We start from the raw sequence: 8,632 nt of genomic DNA, 5'->3' as shown, positions 1-8,632 counted from the left end.
ATCCATCGATGTTTAGTGAAGTGCAATCAACCGTGGGTATCCATCGATGTTTAGTGAAGTTCAATCAACCGTGGGTATCCGTCGATATGAAGTAAAGTGCAATCAACCGTGGGTATCCATCGATGTGAAGTAAAGTGCAATCCACCGTGGGTATCCATCGATGTTAGTGAAGTGCAATCAACCGTGGGTATTCGTCGATATGAAGTAAAGTGCAATCAACCGTGGGTATCCATCGATGTTTAGTGAAGTGCAATCAACCGTGGGTATCCGTCGATATGAAGTAAAGTGCAATCAACCGTGGGTATCAATCGATATAAAGTAAAGTGCAATCAACCGTGGGTATCCATCGATGTTTAGTGAAGTGCAATCAACCGTGGGTATCCGTCGATATGAAGTAAAGTGCAATCAACCGTGGGTATCCATCGATGTTTAGTGAAGTGCAATCAACCCTGGGTATCCATCGATGTTTAGTGAAGTGCAATCAACCGTGGGTATCGATCGATGTTTAGTGAAGTGCAATCAACCGTGGGTATCCATCGATATGAAGTAAAGTGCAATCAACCGTGGGTATCCATCGATATGAAGTAAAGTGCAATCAACCGTGGGTATCCATCGATGTTTAGTGAAGTGCAATCAACCGTGGGTATCCATCGATATGAAGTAAAGTGCAATCAACCGTGGGTATCCATCGATGTTTAGTGAAGTGCAATCAACCGTGGGTATCCATCGATGTTTAGTGAAGTTCAATCAACCGTGGGTATCCATCGATATGAAGTAAAGTGCAATCAACCGTGGGTATCCATCGATATGAAGTAAAGTGCAATCAACCGTGGGTATCCGTCGCTATGAAGTAAAGTGCAATCAACCGTGGGTATCCATCGATGTGAAGTAAAGTGCAATCAACCGTGGGTATCCATCGATGTTTAGTGAAGTGCAATCAACCGTGGGTATCCATCGTTATGAAGTAAAGTGCAATCAACCGTGGGTATCCATCGATGTTTAGTGAAGTGCAATCAACCGTGGGTATCCATCGATATGAAGTAAAGTGCAATCAACCGTGGGTATCCGTCGCTATGAAGTAAAGTGCAATCAACCGTGGGTATCCATCGATGTGAAGTAAAGTGCAATCAACCATGGGTATCCATCGATGTTTAGTGAAGTGCAATCAACCGTGGGTATCCATCCAAGTTTTACTGAAGTGCAATCAACCGTGGGTATCCGTCGATATGAAGTAAAGTGCAATCAACAGTAGGTATCCATCGATATGAAGTAAAGTGCAATCAACCGTGGGCATCCATCGATGTTTAGTGAAGTGCAATCAACCGTGGGTATCCATCGATATGAAGTAAAGTACAATCAACCGTGGGTATCCATCGATATGAAGTAAAGTGCAATCAACCGTGGGTATCCATCGATATGAAGTAAAGTGCAATCAACCGTGGGTATCCATCGATGTTTAGTGAAGTGCAATCAACCGTGGGTATCCATCGATGTGAAGTAAAGTGCAATCAACCGTGGGTATCCATCGATGTTTAGTGAAGTTCAATCAACCGTGGGTATCCGTCGATATGAAGTAAAGTGCAATCAACCGTGGGTATCCATCGATGTGAAGTAAAATGCAATCAACCGTGGGTATCCATCGATGTGAAGTAAAGTGCAATCAACCGTGGGTATCCATCGATGTGAAGTAAAGTGCAATGAATCGTGGGTATCCATCGATGTGAAGTAAAGTGCAATCAACCGTGGGTATCCATCGATGTGAAGTAAAGTGCAATCAACCGTGGGTATCCATCGATGTTTAGTGAAGTGCAATCAACCGTGGTAATCCATCGATGTTTAGAGAAGTGCAATCAACCGTAGGTATCCATCGATGTTTAGTGAAGTGAAATCAACCGTGGGTATCCGACAATGTGTATTGAAGTCCAATCAATCGTGGAAATCCGACGATGTGTGGTGAAGTGCAATCAACCATGGGTATCCGACGATGGAAGTAAGGAGTCAATTCTCATGCTTTATTAATAGTAAAATGCCCTATTCCTGCCCGGGTCTCGTCATGAAGAGATGATGAATAGTGCTACTCAACAGATGTCGGGACCAAGAATTACTGACGACATCAACAGATGTCGGGACCAAGAATTACTGACGACATCAACAGATGTCGGGACCCAGTATTACTGACGACACCAACAGGTGTCGGGACCAAGTATTACTGACGACACCAACAGATGTCGGGACCCAGAATTACTGACGACATCAACAGATGTCGGGACCAAGAATTACTGACGACATCAACAGATGTCGGGACCCAGAATTACTGACGACATCAACAGGTGTCGGGACCAAGAATTACTGACGACATCAACAGATGTCGGGACCCAGTATTACTGACGACACCAACAGATGTCGGGACCAAGAATTACTGACGACATCAACAGATGTCGGGACCCAGAATTACTGGCGACATCAACAGATGTCGGGACCCAGAATTACTGACGACATCAACAGATGTCGGGACCCAGAATTACTGGCGACACCAACAGATGTCGGGACCAAGAATTACTGACGACATCAACAGATGTCGGGACCCAGAATTACTGGCGACACCAACAGATGTCGGGACCAAGAATTACTGACGACATCAACAGATGTCGGGACCCAGAATTACTGGCGACATCAACAGATGTCGGGACCCAGTATTACTGGCGACATCGACAGATGTCGGGACCCAGTATTACTGGCGACATCAACAGATGTCGGGACCCAGAATTACTGACGACATCAACAGGTGTCAGGACCCAGTATTACTGGCGACATCAACAGATGTCGGGACCCAGTATTACTGACGACACCAACAGATGTCGGGACCAAGTATTACTGACGACACAAACAGGTGTCGGGACCAAGAATTACTGACGACACCAACAGATGTCGGGACCAAGTATTACTGACGACACAAACAGGTGTCGGGACCAAGAATTACTGACGACACCAACAGGTGTCAGGACCAAGAATTACTGGCGACATCAACAGATGTCGGGACCCAGTATTACTGGCGACATCAACAGGTGTCGGGACCCAGTATTACTGGCGACATCAACAGATGTCGGAACCAAGAATTACTAACGACACCAACAGATTTCGGTACCAAGAATTACTGACGACATCAACAGGTGTCGGGACCCAGTATTACTGGCGACATCAACAGGTGTCGGAACCAAGAATTACTAACGACACCAACAGATGTCAGTACCAAGAATTACTGACGACACAAACAGGTGTCGGGACCCAGAATTACTGACGACACCAACAGATGTCGGGACCAAGTATTACTGACGACACAAACAGGTGTCGGGACCAAGAATTACTGACGACACCAACAGGTGTCGGGACCAAGAATTACTGACGACACCAACAGATGTCGGGACCAAGAATTACTGACGACATCGACAGATGTCGGGACCAAGAATTACTGACGACATCAACATATGCCGGGACCCAGTATTACTGACGACATCAACAGATGTCGGGACCCAGTATTACTGACGACATCAACAGATGTCGGGACCAAGAATAACTGACGACATCAACATATGCCGGGACCCAGTATTACTAACGACACCAACAGATGTCGGGACCCAGTATTACTGACGACATCAACAGATGTCGGGACCCAGTATTACTGACGACACCAACAGGTGTCGGGACCCAGGATTCAGTATTACTGGTGCCATCAGAAGATATCGGGAATTATAGTATGACATAGGGAGCCTTAGTAGAACTAAAGAAATATAGAGGACACATACTTACTCTACACCACGGTTAAATAAGCCGAGACGTCGGAGAAAAGGTTGCCTCATCTGGTCTAAAACCAGTAATTTTCCTCCGAATTTCGAACATGTCGCCACTGCTGAGTCGTAGTTCGCTTTTTCGGGATGTTTCGTAAATATTGTCATGGAAGTGAGACCAATTACTCCTGAAAACAATACAACATACCGGTTATGTCCGTCAAGACTCGGAATCAAATATTACAACATACCGGTTAGGTCCGTAAAGGCTCGGAATCAAACAGCATACTGGTCAGTTCCGCCATGGCTCGGAATCAAACAATACAGTATAGTGGTCAGTTCCGTCAACACTCGGAATCAAACAATACAGTATACTGGTCAGTTCCGTCAAGGCTCGGAATCAAACAATACAGTATAATGGTCAGTTCCGTCAAGTCTCGCAATCAAACAATACAACATACTGGTCAGTTCCGTCAAGTCTCGCAATCAAACAATACAGTATACTGGTCAGTTCCGTCAAGGCTCGGAATCAAACAATACAGTATAATGATCAGTTCCGTCAAGTCTCACAATCAAACAATACAACATACTGGTCAGTTCCGTCAAGACTTGGAATCAAACAATACAGTAAAATGGTCAGTTCCGTCAAGAATCGGAATCAAACAATACAGTATACTGGTCAGTTCGGTCAAGACTCGGAATCAAACAATACAGTATACTGGTCAGTTCCGTCAATACTCGGAATCAAACAATACAGTATACTGGTCAGTTCCGTCAAGACTCGGAATCAAACAATACAGTATACTGGTCAGTTCCGTCAAGACTCGGAATCAAACAATACAACATACCGGTCAGTTCTATCAAGGCTCGGAATCAAATATTACAACATACCGGTTAGGTCCGTAAAGGCTCGGAATCAAACAGCATACTGGTCTGTTCCGCCATGGCTCGGAATCAAACAATACAGTATACTGGTCAGTTCCGTCAATACTCGGAATCAAACAATACAGTATACTGGTCAGTTCCGTCAAGACTCGGAATCAAACAATACAGTATACTGGTCAGTTCCGTCAAGACTCGGAATCAAACAATACAACATACTGGTCAGTTCTGCCAATACTCGGAATCAAACAATACAACATACTGGTCAGTTCCGTCAAGACTTGGAATCAAACAATACAGTAAAATGGTCAGTTCCGTCAAGGCTCGGAATCAAACAATACAGTATACTGGTCAGTTCCGTCAAGTCTTGCAATCAAACAATACAACATACTGGTCAGTTCCGTCAAGTCTCGCAATCAAACAATACAACATACTGGTCAGTTCCGTCAAGGATTTGAATCGAACTAGTAGGCCTACACCATATCCACCTATAAGGTTTGTGAAAGACTTGATTGAGATATCCCTTCGTCAGGGATTATAATTGTGGCCATCACCCTATGATATATATGTTTTTAAGATTTTCAGATTTAGCCATTGATCAGGGAAGATATGGGTTCCCTCCTATATTCTACTATTATTTTGAATATTTTCAATTTGTTGAAATATAAATTTGATTAAAATATTGCCAATAGAAAGATTTATGAATTAAAATGTGCTAAGTGAGTTGAATTTAATCTCTTTCCAGTCATTTGATACTGTGAAGTAACATAAGTCTACTACCTGCCATTTTGTCCCAAGTCAGGAGCAATAGATAACTTTCCCGGCATTAAGTCGAGTGAAATAAATATCTTACCTGTCGTCAGAACAATTAGACTGAATATGACCCGGGTAACAGTTCTATTGAATGCCATGGCCGTCGATAGTGGCCAATCCGAACTACTGTTGTCTGCCTTCTACAGTCGAAGGTATATAACAGGGTATATATGGTTCACACTAATGGCGAGGTTGGATAAGACATTAAACATTTATCACAACCAACTAGCTAGTTTCAGCTCGAATTACACGACGTTATTCTGATAGTATTTTGCTTTAATTGGGGTAAGCCAGGGGGTTTATATTGGGAGTTTTGGGATTAGTGGTTGAGGGGCTGCGATGGTGTAGTAAGGGTGAGGGCGAGGGTAGGAATATGTATGTCACGGAAGGGTTCGGAATTTCAGGGATGCTATTGAGAATAGAAGAAATGGCTTAAATTTGTGATGTACAGTTTCGAACTATAGATAACAGTGTTGTAAAGTGACGTGGTCTATGGTACAATTATCCGGTGATTCCGAGCCTTGAATAAAATACTGTAAAATCATATACTCTTTAACATACCTCTAAAATATTGTTATCTTGGTCAAAAATTGTTTGACGTATGCAAGTAAAAATGGATTTAGCTGTTCAATGGTGATTGGCTAAGCCATAACTTACCGAAAGCTTGAGTGCTCTTTTACAAAGTGTACCCAAACGAAGCATACACCGGTGTTTTCCTTAATGAAACCTCACATGCGCTATTCAAAAACAACATTTGGTGTCGAGCAGTTTAAACAAATATATTTAATTATTTTATACCTTCTTGTTTTTAAGATAAACGACGAAGTTCCCAGTATAACATTACATTATTCGTAGATTGTTATTGAAATGTACATCAGCATGCTCCTTATTATGTTCTGATAATTCTCTTTTGGCTGTCGAAACAAAAATTAATAATGACCTAGCAAAATTTCAAAGTTGGGCAGAAAAATGGCTTGTTAAGTTTAATCCTTTAAAAACGGAAGCTCTACTCATTTCCAACACTGAACACGATTATGCTATAGATATTAATTTTAATGATGTAAGTGTTGATTTTGTGGATCATCACAAGCACCTAGGAGTAACGTTAGATGAAAATTGTAAATGGAGTAAACATATCGAAAATATAGGTAAAAGCGTTGCAAAACAGATAAGTGTACTTCGTAAATTAAAATATGTATTAAACAAGCAAACTTTATTAAAGATTTACAAAGCTTATTGTCTACCACTATTTGAATATTGTTGTGAAGTTTGGGATGGTTGTTCTCTCAGTGATGCAGACAAACTCGAAAAGCTACAGTTAGAAGCTTCCAGAATTATAACTGGGTTACCATCGTATGCCAGCAGAGAATCCCTCTATTCAGAAAGTGGATTGGAACCATTGTGTAACAGACGTTCCAGAAGAAAAATTCAACTATTTTATAAAATTAAAAATCACTTGGTTCCAAAGTACTTATCGTCACTATTACCTCCTCCTGTTTCAGAAAACTCTCAATACAATCTGCGCGATTCACACAACTTTTCTCTTCCAAACTTCCGTTTACAATTAACTAACTCCTCTTTCTTTCCATCCTCCATTCGACAGTGGAACCAACTTGATCTTGAAATCAGAAATAGCGTGTCTTATCCATCCTTTAAAAAATCTCTCTCAAACAGTTCTGTGGTTCCAAATTATTATTCTTTCGGTGATAGAAAATTAAATATATTGTATGCTAGACTAAGAAACAAATCCAGCACACTTAACAATGACCTGTATAGAGTAAATTTGATTAATTACCGTCAGTGCCAATGTGGACATCCAATTGAAGATGCATATCACTTTTTCTTTGCTTGTAATGATTATGTGAACCAGAGAATATCATTGTTTCGTGATCTGAATGACTATATTCCACTGGATCTGCAGTTACTTTTACACGGAAGAAATGATTTATTGCAAGAGGAAAATTTAAGAATTTGTCAAGTCACTCAGATATACATCTCTAACTCAAATAGATTCTGATTTCTCTCCTACACCCATTTTAGATTTATATTTCATGTATATATTTACATATGGTATGTTATGTTTTTGTGTATGTATACATAAGTATGTGTGTATATATATATTATCAATTGATTATACTTATTCTTTTCCGTTGCCGACAACAAAAGAGAAACGGATATTCAAGGAAGTAAGGAGTGAAAGGAGAACGAAACATTGGCATGGGAAGTGATGAACATTAGTACCAGCAGCAAGCTTTGGAAAGCGCTTTGTGTATACTTCTGTTGTCGGCATCGGATTAGCTCTTATCTAAATTACTTGGGTGGATATATATAGATATATATATATCTCTCTCTCTCTCTCTCTCTCTCTCTCTCTCTCTCTCTCTCTCTCTCTCTCTCTCTCTCTCTCTCTCTCTTCTCTCTCTCTCTCTCTCTCTCTCTCTCTCTCTCTCTCTCTCTCTCTCTCAATTTAAATATGTAAATATGTAAATATGCCATCTTGTTGTAATGATTATGTATAATTATATCGGGAAAGGGCTTTATATAAGTTGCATAACTTGTGCCCAATCCCTTTGTAAAGTTCAGTTACAAATAAAAATATGTTTAAATCAAATGCTGTCTTATTTCATATTTTGTTATATTTCTGACTAGATACTACCGCTAATTTTTTTCTTTAATATGTTTGAACGATATTTTCAACATCAAAAAGTACATAATAATATATTGCAACTTTAATATCAATTGTGTAGTGTAAAGAAAAAAAATGTTGAAAATTTTCACTTGGATAAAAAAAAAGAGTAAAATAACCAATTTACTCCTTATTCGTCTCAAGTAAAATGTGAAAGATGCGGCGACGGCACGAGATATATTTCTACATGTATGGCAGAGATCTATATACTAACATAGTATATAAGTCTCTGATGTATGGGTAGTGTAAAATTTCTATTGATTAACTACACGTGCGATTTTTTTTCGTAATCCGTTTTCAACGAACCAATGGACCATGCGATCTATTTCGGTACTATGGGAATCATAATTGATATGTGTCTGGTACACGTGCTATTTAACATGTATTTCAGTTAACTTCAAAACCCAAAAATGGGTTAATATTAATTCGCAATATGCATATTTACCTTCATTTCGTCAAATAGTTG

The sequence above is a fragment of the Pecten maximus genome, chromosome 16, assembly GCF_902652985.1.
Source record: "Pecten maximus chromosome 16, xPecMax1.1, whole genome shotgun sequence".
NCBI lineage: Eukaryota > Metazoa > Mollusca > Bivalvia > Pectinida > Pectinidae > Pecten > Pecten maximus.
Note: the sequence above shows the minus strand (reverse complement) of the source record.